The sequence below is a fragment of the Pinus tabuliformis genome, chromosome 4_1 (genome assembly GCF_031772625.1).
Source record: "Pinus tabuliformis cultivar Carrire ecotype Pingquan chromosome 4_1, CPIR1, whole genome shotgun sequence".
Classification (NCBI taxonomy): domain Eukaryota; kingdom Viridiplantae; phylum Streptophyta; class Pinopsida; order Pinales; family Pinaceae; genus Pinus; species Pinus tabuliformis.
Genome location: NC_142303.1, coordinates 394,530,841 through 394,546,630, shown reverse-complemented (window position 1 = coordinate 394,546,630; position 15,790 = coordinate 394,530,841). Strand labels below are relative to the sequence as shown.

At 31.4% G+C, this 15,790-nt stretch overlaps 1 pseudogene; it reads right to left on the bottom strand.

The window, feature by feature from the left end:
- Positions 1-12,300: 12,300 nt before the first annotated feature.
- LOC149175957 (dormancy-associated protein homolog 3-like) lies at positions 12,301-13,909 on the bottom strand (annotated as a pseudogene).
- Positions 13,910-15,790: the final 1,881 nt, after the last annotated feature.

Below are 15,790 nucleotides of genomic sequence, written 5' to 3'. Positions count from 1 at the left end.
AGGCCAGTAAGATGGCAGAGCACCAAGACAGGGGAGCAGGAAGGTGGACGAGGAGCAAGGCAGCAAATCCAGCGGAGAAAGGAAAGAGCACGGTCGAGGAAGCTTTGCAGAAGATATATCTTACTATCCAGGACGAGTAAGAGGAAGAGTTTGACATCCGGAATTATATTTTAAACAAGGAGCCCCAACGAGCAACGCATGGAAAAGAGGGTAAGGGGAAGGTGCACGAGATGGAAAAGGGAGACCGAGAAGAGGAGGATGAGGGTCAGGAAGACAACGAAGAAGCGGAGGTTGGCAGACGCGGACGGAGCAGAGGAATGCGAGGGCGCGTGAACCAGAGAGGGAGAGGGGGGATTGGAGGACGAGGCGGCCGAGGGAGTAGGAGTGTGAGATCAGAATTTGAGGAGGGAGTAGATAGTGAGGTAAGAGGCAGAAAGAGAGGTAAGAAAGATATGAGGAAAAAATTACAGGAAGCAGAAGAAGCATATCACCATGATACAAATCCAAATATCAGAAGGATTATTGATCATTTAGAGAAAGAAGCTATGCAGGAGATTTCAGATCCTGAAATGGAGGATTGGGAGCAGTTCCTCCCTGATCCGGGGCATACGAGAGGACGAATGTCCCTGTATAAACAATCATTACATGTTTATTGGGGAATGAAGCGGTTATTGGCCAAAGCAATGGAGCAGGTGGCTATGGAAATGGATGAATTGGTCCAAGGAATTCCCACCATGAAAAAGGAATTGAAGAATATCCAGGTTACTCTACTTATGCAAGACAGAAAGATGGATGAGATTCTGCAGATGCTTCAAGCGGGTGGAATGGGAGTCAAGGTCGAGAAAGAACCAAAGATAGCTACAATGAATCAGTAGAAGATGGAGCTGTTGCAAGGAGGTTTTTTATATATATTTCTATTTTGTTTTTTGGAATCTTAGATGTTAATGAATAAGAAGAAAAACAGTTTGACTATAGTAAGAATAGATGGATATTTAGCGTGGGTAGATAGACTGGTAATATACTTTTTTTGGATGGCTTTTAAAAACTTCAGATGGTCAAGAAACCCGGTTTCCCTTAAGGGCGGGTTGAGACTTGTCTATATATGTAATGTCTTTTATTTTCAGTAATGGAAAAGTAGAGTATCGCCTTAGCTTAGAAAAAAAAAATTGCTAATAGTGAACATAAAGTGATGTTTAATCCGATTGTGGTGAAAATATATAGCTAAAGTTGATGAAGAAGGTTCTAAACAAATCCAAAATAAGCAAAAATACAATTTTGACTTTGAATTTATTGTAAAGACCACGAAAGTATATAGCTAGAGTTGATGAAGAAGGTTCTAAACAAATCCAAAATAAGTGAAAATACAACTTTGACTTTGAATTTATTGTAAAGACCACGAAAGTATATAGCTAGAGTTGATGAAGAAGGTTCTAAACAAATCCAAAATAAGCGAAAATACAATTTTGACTTTGAATTTATTGTAAAGACCACGAAAGTATATAGCTAGAGTTGATGAAAAAGGTTCTAAACAAATCCAAAATAAGCGAAAATACAATTTTGACTTAAAATTTATTGTAAAGAATACAAAAGTGGGATTCAATTGTATGTATGTAATATAGGAATAAATGCCCAATGAATTGTCATTAAGCATATTTTTAAGTATTATAAAAAGAGATTAATAATTTTACTAAAATTGAAAATATACTACATCAAAATAGAATTGAGGTAGGAAAAAGAATTTAATAAATATTTATTTGACACAAAATTTAATCATTTTATAAAGTCTTATCTTATTTTTAATATATTTAGGAAGATTTTTGTAGAAAAATGTTTTAAGTTTACTATCTTTCTTTTATAGGGAAATCTTTTTCATTTTCACTCATTCTAACTCTAATTCTTTCCAAAAGAAAGCATCAAAGGAGATTACCATTTTCACTTTGAAAACCTAACTTGTAGCAATTTCTTACCAAACAAAATCTTTGACTTATTTTAGACAACATTCCAGTAGTGGATCTTGTTTCTATAAAATTCTTATAAATAAAAGTCATTGCAACTATATAATCTTTCGTTATTCCTATCAATGTTAAAAACTTCTAATAATCTCATCAACCACAATGTTTCAAAACCACTACAATGCTTTAATTGAAATTAGATTTAAGATATAGTACTTATTTTTCCAATGTATTTTTAAATTTGTCTAATTATGTATGTAATTTTGTTTTCTTTCTAAATTAAATAATTAACCAAAAAAATTAACAGATGGATATTGACACAAGGTTTCTATGCTTCTGGTTTATGTGATTGTAATTTGTTTTTTAATTACTATGATATATATATTTGATGTTTTATGTTAGATATTTTGATATTATTTAATTCAAAATATTTTTATGAATAATATAATATAAAAATTTTGTTATATTTATAGGTATGGTTTATTTAAGAATAAGATTTGATGTTTTATGTTAGATATTTTGATATTATTTAATTCAAAATATTTTTATGAACAATATAATATAAAAATTTTGTTATATTTATAGGTATGGTTTATTTAAGAATAAGATGTACAAATTTTCTATTTTTAAAAAAATAAAAATATAAATGGTTTAGATTTAATAATTTAAGAATATTTTTAATCATATATACAATCTAATAAATGAAATTAAAATAATCTTTAAGACATTTTCTCTATTCTCGATATTACAAATTCTCCAAAGTTGTATATATTAAAATAAAAATCCTCAAAATTACATAAATTAAATAACATATTAAATAGCACATAAATATTTTGATGATTATTTATATTTATTAATAATTATAAATACCATTTATTTAAAAATAAAATTTACAATGCAAAGATAATCAAGATCTAATAATTTAAGAATATTTTTATTCATATACACTATCTAACAAATATTTAACCAATAAAATCAAAATCATGTATTTCTAAACAATATTTCTATTATATACAATATTTTTGAAACATTTTAGATTTTTATATTACAAATTTTCAAAATTAAATAAATAATAAATTAAATAACACATAAATATTTTCATGATTATTCATATTTATTAACATTTGTTTTGATAAATCATAATTCTTTTAACGTGGAAAGAAAAATCATTATTTTATTTTACCAAATAACAAAGTATAATAAAAAATATATATCCCTATTTGAGTCACTGATCACGATAATTCGAATATGTGTTTATTCCATACTAACCGTTGCTACCATGGTTGAAATACAAGTCTATTTCCAACTAACCATTACTATTATCTTGTTTGAAATGAAACCGCTACTATGATTCCATAGAAAATTGTTGGATTTTGTCCAAAAATTCCATACAGACTACCATTATTAATTCATCTAAACTCAGAGATTGCAACTTCAAAGTAATAGTTAGGTTTTATCATTTTTCGACACTACCCCAAATAAACTGCCTCATTCTGCGCAGTCATCCTTGTTCAGGAAAGAGAGCGCTCTCATCTTTATCACGTGGAATAGGATTTTTTTTTTTTTTTTTTAATAAGATTTTGAAAAAATCTGGAAGAAATTTTTGGAAATATAAATTATAATTATTAATTGGATGTTGAATTTCTTTTAATAATATTAAATTTATTTTTACTATTAAAAAATGATTTAAATAGTTTTATTAATAAATTTTTGAAAAAACATAACCCTAGCCTCTGTAACCTCGCCTTTAAAATAGTTTAAAAATTTAAAACTAGTATTATCTTTATCATATAAAATATAAAATATAATAACAATTTGAATATATTATATTCAGAATATTATACAAATCTTACTGTTAAAATTTTGATTTGTTTTAAATAAATATTTATTATTTTAAATATTATAAATTTGATTCACAGAATATTTCAAAATCTACCCTAATTCTATCTATTAAATTTTTAAAATATTCCAAAATTTGCACGTACGAGGTGACGTAGGTTGCATGTGAGTCGGGGCTGCAAGACAACTCAATGCCCGTAGAAACAGAGCACACTAGTAGATACTATTTAATTGACATGATGCGATAATGCAATCAGAGAAGAAGAAGAGAGATCACGGTAAGCTGGGAAATGGATCCATCTAGTATTGCTCGTGAAATCATTTTTTCAGTACAAATAATTGCAATAATATTTTCCGTAGAAATAATTACAATCTTTTTCTGAGCTCATGAAATAATTACAATTAGACAAATCTTGACACATAGTCAACTTCGTTTTATGGAGCTGCACATATCGTGTACTGAACAAGTTATGTAACTATAAAATTATTTTATAATCAGTATAATATGTAGGGTGGATGCTAAATAAATTTTGTAACTATAAAATTATTTATTACAAATATAATAGGTAGGGTGGTTGTTTAGCACTTATTTTTTAATGTAAAAAGTGATTAATAATAAAAGTTATTTTAATTAAGATAAAGAATATTATTAAAATTTTACTAAAAATATACCAACAAAACATAGAAAAGTATGTTGGTTTGTTATTCACTGTGTTAGTATTACCAACATTGATATATTAAAATTAATTATATAAAATGATTTCAACCATTTAAAATGTGTTAAATTTTCATAATAATTATTAACACCGGCATATTAAAATTAATTATATAAATTATATAAAATGACTTCAATCTTTTAAGATGTGTTAACTTTTCATAATAAATCTAATGAAATAATAAACTCATTCTTGGGTTAAATAAAATTAAATTATATGAGTTTTGGGAGAAGAGTTTGTAGTTGTAGAGTTAGCAACCATGGTGACTTAAAGCTTATTTAATATTACAATATATTATTATCAAATATGGTATCATTCAACATAGTTTTTAGGAAAATAAATGAATAGAATATTTATGTTTGCAATTTTGATTGGATGTCTATTCATTAAGGGGTATGGAGTAGGGAATGAAAATATATGAGATATTTAATTTTGGATGGGATGGATTTATTAAGTATGGAGTAAAGAATGGAAATATGCTAGTTGGTGTTGTGATGCTATGATAAAGAGGTTAATGTTGGTCATTGGTGTTAGGAAATATTTTATAATGTTTTTCTAGTGAAAAAATGACTATGATCTTCTCATTTACCAAAGAGGATTTTGAATCTTCTCATTTACCAAAAGGGATTTTGATGAGATGGATTTATTAAAAAGGTATGAAGTAGAGGATAGAGAGATCTAGATATGATGTTTGGATGATATAAAAAAGAGTGGATGATTATAGGAAAGTAAATTGCTAACATAAAAATAGATAAACTTTTATTTTGAAATGATATATATATATATATATATATATATATATATATATATATTTATTTATTTATTTTTAATTCTATTATTTAGATTAAATTGGTAAGGAATAATTTTAATAAAAAAAATGTTTATAAATCTTAATTGATATTTATTATTAATTATAATTATAAAATAATTTTTTTTTTAATATTTGATTTTTTTATTTTAAATTAATATTATATTATTACATATTAGATAAATTAAAAAAAAAATATTACATTTTAGATATATTCTAAAATCATGATTTTTTAATAAAAATTGAAAGTGAATAACACTTAACTAAAAAAATTAACAATTTCAATGATATATATAACTTTTAAAGAAAATTTCATGATTAAAATTGTTATCCAATATTATAAAAATATATTTAATATAGTGTATGTTGATACCTAATCATCAGGATTGGGTGAATATAATGTAAATAAATAAGTAATATGAACAGTCATCGGGAGATGAAGTGAACAGTCTCTCCCTCATGTATATAATGAAGACCAACTTGAAGGAATAAACATACGAATCAATTTTGCTTTGAGGAGTTACTGCCTGGCTTGACATGGTATCAGAGCCAGCTCCCAAAATAGTTGTAACTCCCTTCTGCCTACTGCTCTCTGTCCTCTGCCCCTGTGGAGTCTGCCTATTGAGCTCTCTGTCCACTGTCTACTGTGCTCTCTGTCCTCTCTGTCTACTGCGCAATCTATCTACTGTTCTTACTGCCTAAATTCAAAAAACGTTCCCATACCTACATGAAGGAATGCTATTGCGTTGAGAGAGGGATGGCTTCAGAACTGGAATATTGAGATTGTGAGAGTAAACCATTCCGCCCTCTGATCCAAAATTACTCTGAAGAACATTGTCCTCTATGGAACTATGGTGAACCTGTGAAGCATTATCTCCATTGAAGACGTGTTCTGATTTTGTTCTAGTTTCAACAAAGGGTTCTCTTGCTGCGTGGCCCCAAGAGCCATCGCGAGGCTGTCAAAGTGAGCTCTGAGAGCATGATGCAGCTGCTGGGTACGTGATCTTTGCGTAAGCACACCTGTGTTGATGTCAAAGAACACCTGCGTTGATGTCAAAGCACACCAAGTTTATTGAGTGTTGATGCAGAAGCGCTGGTATATATATGTTGAGTTTTTTTGGCTATATGATTGAAGTTTTTGGCTATACATTGTTTTGGCATTGTATTGAGCTATTTTGAAGGGCATTGAATATTGAACGGTTCATGGCATATGTTAAATGGTGTGCATTGAATATTAAACCATTTTGAACGCTGGTCTGTTGGTCGAATCACATGATATGCGTTGAACTGTTTTGAACGCTGTTCATGGCATATGTTAAATGGTATGCGTTGAATATTGAACCATTTTGAATGCTAGTCCGTTGGTCGAATCACATGGTATGCGTTGAACTATTTTGAAGGGCATTGAATATTAAACTGTTCATGGCATATGTTAAATGGTATGCATTGAATATTGAACTGTTTTGAATGCACATGGTATTGGGTTGATATACTGGTTGCGTGTAAATTGAAAGTTGCATTGTTCATTGTGGTGAATTTAAGTTGGGAGTGCTGCGTGAAGGACCACTATCACGCTGCTGGAACGCTGTTGGAACTCTGATATATACCTTTGTTTTATGCGTTGTAAAACTTTGTGTCCAGTGTTGTATAGTTTTTTATATATTTATGGTATATTTAGGCTACCATATATATATATATATATAGTCACTCACCATATATTTCGGTTGTCTCACCCATATATTCTATACTTTAACACTGTCTAGATGAATGCCAATTGACATTTGAATTTGTTGTCCGTCTTATTTTTTTTCCCCATTAAGAGTAAAAGTTTTGCAGCAGAAGTTTTTTTGTTACAGTATGCATTCAATCATATCCATCGTGGGAATAGTTCTCACTGGCAAAGAGAACTATCCTGAGTGGTCCCGGATGATAAAACACACGCTCATTTTCAATGAGTTGTGGAAAGGAGTGTGTGTTGGAGACGGAGACAAAGAGCTAGAACAGCCTACCTCAGACAAAGAGGTCATCATTAGGGAAAACAAGAACATCAAAGCTTATGCATTAATCGCAGCATCTGTAAATGAAGAGGTGAGTCGCCATATTTTGCCATTTTCAATTGCTTTTGAAGCCTTACAAAAGCTTAAAGAACTCTATGACTCACATTCTACACTTGAAGTTGTTCAACTCATGATTAAACTCTTCACTCTTGAACTGCAAAATAATGATCCTCTTGCTCTTGCATTTGAAGTAAAGTCTATAATGCATGATATCAAATCCACTAAGGTTGAATTGGATATTCCTCTTATCGCTTTTCTCAAGGCACTTTATCCTACTTACTCCAATTATCTTGAGTCATTGCAAGCAAATGGAAATCTCAAAGATATCACCTTTGACTCTCTTGTGAAAAAGTTTGCTGAAAGAGAGAAAGCTTTTGGAAAGAAGACAACCCCTGAATCTTCTGAAGAGGTTGTGTGCCTTGCTCATAAAGAAAAGAATCTTGCTAAAGATTCTTCCAGAGGAAGAGGTGGTCGAAGAGGAAGAGGAAGATATTTCAGAGGCAGGGGGGGTAGACACTCTCAAGGAGAAAAGGAAGATTTGCACTGCATATGCTACAAAAGAAATGGATCACATGATGCCTCTACATGCAAGTTACCATGGGACAAAATTGAGCAGCAAAGAAACCAACAGAAAGGTAAAACTGATGATACAGACAAAGGTAAAGCACCTGAATCCGCTCACTATGTTGTGGCACAATGTAATATTGGAGTAAATGAAGATTTATTTAATGCTTCACTTGCTTCTTGGAAAAATGATTGGTTGCTTGATTCAAGAGCAACCTGCCACATGACTCATAGAAAAGATTTTTTTGAAGAATTCACTGACAATGTTGATGGAGCAATATACTTTGCAAACCAATCAAAAATCAAGCCATCAGGGCTTGGCACAATCAGGCTTAAACTGCCTGGTCTTCTAGACTTTCTTCTGCATCATGTTCTATATCTCCCATAGCTCAAGAGAAACTTGCTATCCTTGGTTCACATCCGCTAGCAAGGTCACTCCATTCATATGTTTGATGGCAAGCTTGAGGTAAGAAAAGCATCTGACCACTCACTTGTCATGACGGGGATAGAAGAAGAAAGGCTTCTCAAGTTGCAAGGAACCTCTGCTCGTGCACAACATTTCTCATACAATTCTCATTATGAAGAAGGTACACTTCCATCAAGTTTATTATGGCATGCTAGATTTGGACATTTGAACTATGACAACCTCCGCTTGTTGAAGAAAAAAGGTGTTGCTGGTTTGCTTACAATTCCTAGGAAATTTAAGCAATGTGATGCTTGTATTCTAGGAAAACATAGCAAACAGTCTTTTCATGATTCACATTCAAGAGCACATAGAAAACTTGAACTCATTCATTTAGATTTATGTGGTCCAATGCCTGTTCCTTCTGCAAATGGAAACAAATATATGATGACATTTATTGATGACTACACCAGAATGTGTTGGGTTTATTTATTGAAGAACAAATCTGATGCTTTTCAAACATTTAATAACTTTCATAAATGGATTGAAAATGATGCACAATCTCATATTGGGTCTATTTGCACTGATAATGGAAGAGAATACACATCAAATGAATTTGAAAACTATCTTCGCCAACATGGGATCAAACATCAAACACCTGTACCTTATAATCCCCAACATAATGGTGTAGCTGAAAGAATGAATAGGACAATCTTGAATATGGTACGATCCATGCTCTTTTTCAAAAATGTAAAGATAATGTTTTGGGTTGATGCTGTTCTATGTACTGCATATATAAAGAATAGATGTCCATATAATGCTATTAGAAACAAGACTCCATATGAAATATGGTATGGACATGTTCCTTCATCAAAGCATCTCAGGGCCTTTGGTTCCACCTGTTATGCCTTGATACCAAAGGTACATAGAAACAAACTTGGTGCTAGAAGTCGTAAATGTATCTTCCTGGGGTATTCAAACACCTCCAAAGCATACTATCTCTATGATGAAGTAAATAAAAAGTTTTTTGTATCTAGAGATGTAATTTTTTTTGAATCATCCAAAACTGACAATGTTGTTGAGCAGCAACTTGATCGCTTGGATAGATCAGCAAAAGCAAAATCATTTCAAGAATTTGATAATCAGATTCCACATCTTGAAGGGGGGATTCCTATACTAGATCAACATGTGGAATCTTCTTCTGAAGAACACTCTCCGTTACATGAAACTCCAACAACAGATGATGCTTTAAGTGATGTGATTGACAGAATTGGGAGACTCAACCTTGATTCAGTCCCAACTCAATCAGTGAAGCAACCTGGACCATTTGAGAAAGCTCCCCCAAAGTGGCTGACAAAGACACTTGAAAGTGTTCATCTTGATGAGGTTGGAAAGATAGGAACTAGAATTCAAACTGGCAAAATGGAGGTGATGTAGATGACTCTAATTCACCTGTTGATATGGATGTTTCTTATGATTGTGAATTGAACTTGTTTACAAATTTTGAACCAACTTCCTTCAAAGAAGCTACTTCTCATCATGAATGGAAAGAAGCGATGCAAAAGGAGTGTGATGCCCTCATAAAGAATGGCACTTGGAAGCTGGTTGATCCTCCATTAGGAACCAAACCAATTGGTTGCAAGTGGGTCTACAAGAACAAGTATAAAGCTGATGGCTCACTTGACAAGCACAAAGCTAGGCTTGTGGAAAAAGGTTTTGCACAGAAGGAAGGGGTCGATTATGAGGAGACTTTTGCCCCCACAGCAAAATGGGCTACCATCTGGACACTCTTGCCCTAGCAGCTCAGAACGGTTGGAAATTCCATCAAATGGATGTAAAACTGCTTTCTTAGATGGAGATCTAAAAGAGAATGTTTTTATGTCCCAGCCTGAAGGATTTGCTGTGAAACGACATGAGCATAAAATATGCAAACTGGTGAAGTCCTTGTATGGCCTCAAATAAGCATTGCGAGCCTGGTATGAAAAACTAACTGAGCATCTTCTGAAACTCAATTTCAAACATTATGATCTTGATTATGCAACTTTATTTGTCAAGAAAGTTGGTAAAATAGTTGTATATCTTGTGGTATATGTAAATGATCTTTTAATGACAGGGAACAATGAAAGCTACATTGCATCCATAAAGAAGGAATTGGGGAAAAGTTTTGAAATGACTGATTTGGGCTATGTTCATTACTATCTTGGTATTGAAGTAACCCAACATCTGAAGTCCATATTTCTTTCTCAAAAAAAATACATTGGAGATGTGTTGAACAGGTTTGGCATGACAGAATGCAATCCTCTTACTACTCCAATGGAACAAAACTTAAAGCTCACATCTATTGAAGGAAAAGAATTTGAGGATGCAACAAAGTATAGACAGCTTATAGAAAGTCTCAACTATCTAACTACTACCAGACCAGACATTTCGTTTGCTATTGGAATCCTCTCTAGGTTTATGCAAAAGCCTTGTGAGGGACATTGGTCTGCTGCAGAAAGAGTTCTAAGGTACTTGAAGGGAACTCAAGACTTTGGAATCAAGTATATACAGGTGGACGACTTCAGCTTGATTGGATACTCTGATTCAGACTTTGATGGAGACAAAGAAACTGGGGTATCTACTTCAGGATATGCTATGAGCCTTGGATCAGGAGCTATCTCCTAGAGATCACGCAAATAATCAGTTCCAGCAGATTCCACAACAAAAGCAAAATACGTGGCAGCAGCTGAAGCAACAAAAGAAATTGTGTGGCTCAGGAAAATTCTTGAATATTTGCAGGTAAAACAAGTACAATCAACTCCACTCATGATTGACAATACCTCTGCAATAAAGTTGGCCAAGAACCCAAAGTTCCATGATCGAACGACGCACATCAATACTAAATATAATCATTTGATTTGACATCATGTTGAGGCCAAAACAATCCATCTCCGTCGTTGTTCCACTAATGAGCAAATTGCAAACATCTTCACTAAAGCGCTTGGAAGAGAAAAGTTTGAACGATTCAGAATGATGCTTGGACTCACCAACATCCCTTCAGATTAAGGGGGGGAATGTTAACACCTAATCATCAGGATTGGGTGAATATAATGCAAATAAATAAATAAGTAATATGAACAGTCATCGGGAGATGAAGTGAACAGTCTCTCCCTCATGTATATAATGAAGACCAACCTAAAGGAATAAACATATGAATCAATTTTTCTTTGAGGAGTCACTGCCTGGCCTGACAGTGTATATGAAAAATATTTTTTAAAAATGACAAAATGATTCAATTGTTTAACATTTTAACTTAATCCTCTACATCAGTTTGTTGCATTTGTTATTTGATTAAAAAACAAATTATAAAAATTTGTAGTTTTTGTTAAATTTATGATGATGATGATGATGATGGTTAACGTCAACTGAGACCAAACTTTGGCTTATCAAATCTAAAAAACCAATTATTTAGTTTGATTTAAGAAGATTTTATTTCGATGCTCAAAAAGCTTGGAGAGAAGCCTCCTGAGCTCACGATAATTTTGACATGGTAAAAAGCTAGAAAGGTCAATATTTAATATTGTCCGTGTAAAGTACTAGTATAGCCATTAAAAATGTTCACATTGTGAATTGTGGATTGTTAATAAAAAAAATACTAAAGGTACAATTGTATTTATATTTTAAAATTTTTTATTTAAAAATAAATATGATATATTAAATTGTTGTATATATATAATTTTTATAAATTTCGTTTTTATATTTTAATTTTTATATAAGAATTATGAAACAAATTCATCTGATTAATAATTTTACACAACAAATAAATGGAATTTCTAATTTTCAAATATTTTAAAATTAAATTAAATTTTAAAAATATATATTTTAATATAATAATTATAGATAATTATTTTTAAAAAAATTCATTCTAATATAATAATTTTAAAACACTTTTCATAAAGCTGTTGTTTGAAAATTTTAAAAGTTAAAAAGTTGTTAAACATAGAGAGAGGGGAAAGACTGACCATTCATAACTGGTTTGGCTTCTGGGTTCTTTGGAGATTTTTCTGATCTCTTCTTCGCAGCACCAGTAACGTTCTTGTTGTACTTATTACTTCGCCATGGATTCTCTCGTTCTCGTGGTGTCACTGTCAAACAATATTCCCAATCCAACAAACATAAATGCAATGTACTCTGATCCATGAATTGCATGGTAAACCATAAGAAAGAAATCCACTGATGCCAGAAACCGATAGAAAACAGATCAGGGCTACTTACAAGAAAATGGCGAGATCGGAGGGCTTGAGCCTGCCGGCGAAAGCGGACTATCCAAAGAGAGTGAGCGAGAATAACCAGGAGGCTTAATAATGACAATACTCTGCGTTACTTGACTCTTCTCATCATTCGATCGCTGAAACTCTGTATTAGCTCTGTGTTCCGTCAACTTGCATAAAGCCCCTTCGGCCCCTGCAAATAATCCATCACCAAACATTAACTAACTTGAAATCTCCACAAAACCAAACTCTATGCCACGAAATCGTAAATAAATATTTTAGATCCAAAGAGACCGGATACTTTCACTACACTACATCATTAAGGCAATTTACAGGCAAGTGTTTCAGATCCATCATTTATGATACATTTGAATATTATTAGTAGTAACCCAATTCTCTCAATCATAGGGTATATTAAATATTAGGATTGACATAATTTCATTGAGGGAAGCCAGGTACAAACAGAGATATAACCATACATCTTTGTGGGTTAATATGGATCTGCGCTGTAGGAGGGGCAGTAAATCATTGTGACTCAATATGGATTCATGCCAGTATAAAAATTAAATTTGTCTAAGGCACTGAAAATTTATTTTCTCAACAAAATAATAATATAATATAAATATATGGAGATAGTTAATTTTTCAAAAATTATTTGCTCACAAGATAATAATATAATACAAATATCTCAAGATAATTAATTTATATTTGACATATAATTTTTTGGTTGAACAGCATTGATGGATTCCAAACACCAAAAGCCTGAGTCAGTGATGGAACTTACTTTCATATTATATTAGTTGTATCACTTACTTTCATATTATATTGGTTGTATCATCTTACACTACGGGGTATGGGTTATTGGCTTCAAATATTTGAACACTAGTGAGACTAGGGCTTATTTTCATATTGGTTGTATCCTCCTACACTATGAGGTATGGGTGACGGCTAGAGAGAACACGTTACTTGTAAATCGATTCCAAAGTGCGAATATCTCAACCACACACCAATCTAGGAAACTGACTAATTAAAAAAAATTTCCCAATCTACAGCCAAACAATAAACTACTATACATAATAATATAAAACAAAAAAGCAAATAAAAATTATATTTTCCAAATCTAAATAATTACATGGAATCTTGATCAGATACAAATAACATCAGACATTTATACAAAACAACAACGCTGGAGCGAACGGAGTTGCCAAGGTGGAAATAGTAGAACCAGTCTTCCTGACTTTTCCGAGGCCATTTTCGGGGCGAGGGCCTGCTATAAGTATCATCCCAGAGGTTATCCAATAATCCCATTACTCCTACCTCTTCCTGTGTGACAACAAATTTGTGATCCCAACTTGCAAACCTTTCACGAAATCGATCACCTTATTAGGGTAAATGTTACCGTTGCACGATTGACAACTGACCTAATCTTAGATTCCATCGGCTGCGCGCAATTGGAAACACTAGGGTGATTGCGCCTTGCTCTTGTTTCCTTGCTACCTCATACACATTGACACGTCAGCAGATCGCGATATGTTTGACAGATAAGTCTAATGGAACCCGCGTGATCCCGGCACGTTAGGGAAGTATTCGGACTTTGGATTTTGTTTCCGATAAGGCTACTTGGCTTTAAGGTCTTGGGTGGAAACTAAGGACTATTGTTCGTGTCCTGGTTAGGAGCGTTTTTGGCTCAATATGATCGGCTTTGGGATTTATAAGTTCAATGAACGTATTTCTCATTATTATTATATAAATTATTATTATTATTTAATTTTAAGATTATGTTATATGGGAAATTATATTAGTGTATGAAATTTTTTTATTGGTAAAACAAGAGATTCATGACTGCTATTGATTTCACTGACTACTAAGTTTGTTAAGACATAGATACTCTATTTTTCTGGTTTTGAACTTATGAACTCTTAGTTAAAAAAAAAAATTATTATTTTATTTTAAAAAATTAATAAAAAATTGAAAATATTTTAAAATACCTAAACTCCTTTAATTACCCTTCATTGAAAAGATGTTAAAATTTCTCATTTTAAGTGGATAAATTAATTGCTAATAATAAACATAAAGTGATATTTAATCTATAGATCTAAAGTTGAGATCATGGTGAAAGTATATATCTAAAGTTGATAGAGTGGTAGAAGTACATACGGGAGAAGAAGGCTCTAAACAAATCCAAAATAAGTGTTGAGAAGTACAGTTTTGATTTAGAATTTATTGTAAAGAAGGAAGAAGCGATGCTCAATTATATGTATGTAATATAGGAATAAATGCCCAATAAACTGTCATTACAGATATTTATAAGTATTAAATAAGCATTTGAAAAGTACAATTTTGACTTAGAATTAATTGTAAAGAAAGAAAAAACTATACTCAATTATATGTATATTATTATAAGAATAAATGCCCAATAAATTGTCATCACATATATTTATAAGTATTATGAAAAGAGATTAAAAATTTCACTAAAATTGAAAATATGTGATATGAAAATAGAATTGAGGTCAATTTTATAGATTGACTTGGAAAAAGAATTAATTTCTTTTTATAGTGATTTCATGTTAATATTTATTTGGCATTTGGTTAGTACAAAGCTCAATCATTTTTTAAATAGTCTTATCCTATTTTTTTTGTATGCTTATAGTTTCATGTTGTAAGACTAAAATACATTGTTCAAGAATTAGAAACAATTCCAAGGTAAATCTAAAAGGTATAATTAGATGACTCTATCAAATAGGGATTTTATGATGGGGCTTTTCATAATGGTGAAAATAATAATAGTGTTAGAAATATTTGTGATAACTATGAGAATTATTATATCAATTTTAAAATAGGTTTTAGGCTACAATAAACAATTTTACAATAACTTAATTAATAAAATATTTTCTTGGAAATGAATGTATTAATTTTCATTGTTAAATTGCTTTTTATTTAATTACTAAATGGTTCACTCAAACTTCTCATCTACAAAATATGGTGTTTAGGTAATTATGTGACAATATTAAGCATATCATGTTAAATCTAATCACATTCTTTTTTCTTATTTTTTAGTGAACTTAACATTGTGATGAAAAATTATCAAAAGAAATATTACACAATAAAAAAGGACAAAGTTTAACAAATTTTATAAATGATTTTTTTTTTTAATGGTGACCCTTTAGTTGATTTATGGTCACTCTTTATAAATTTCAGTCT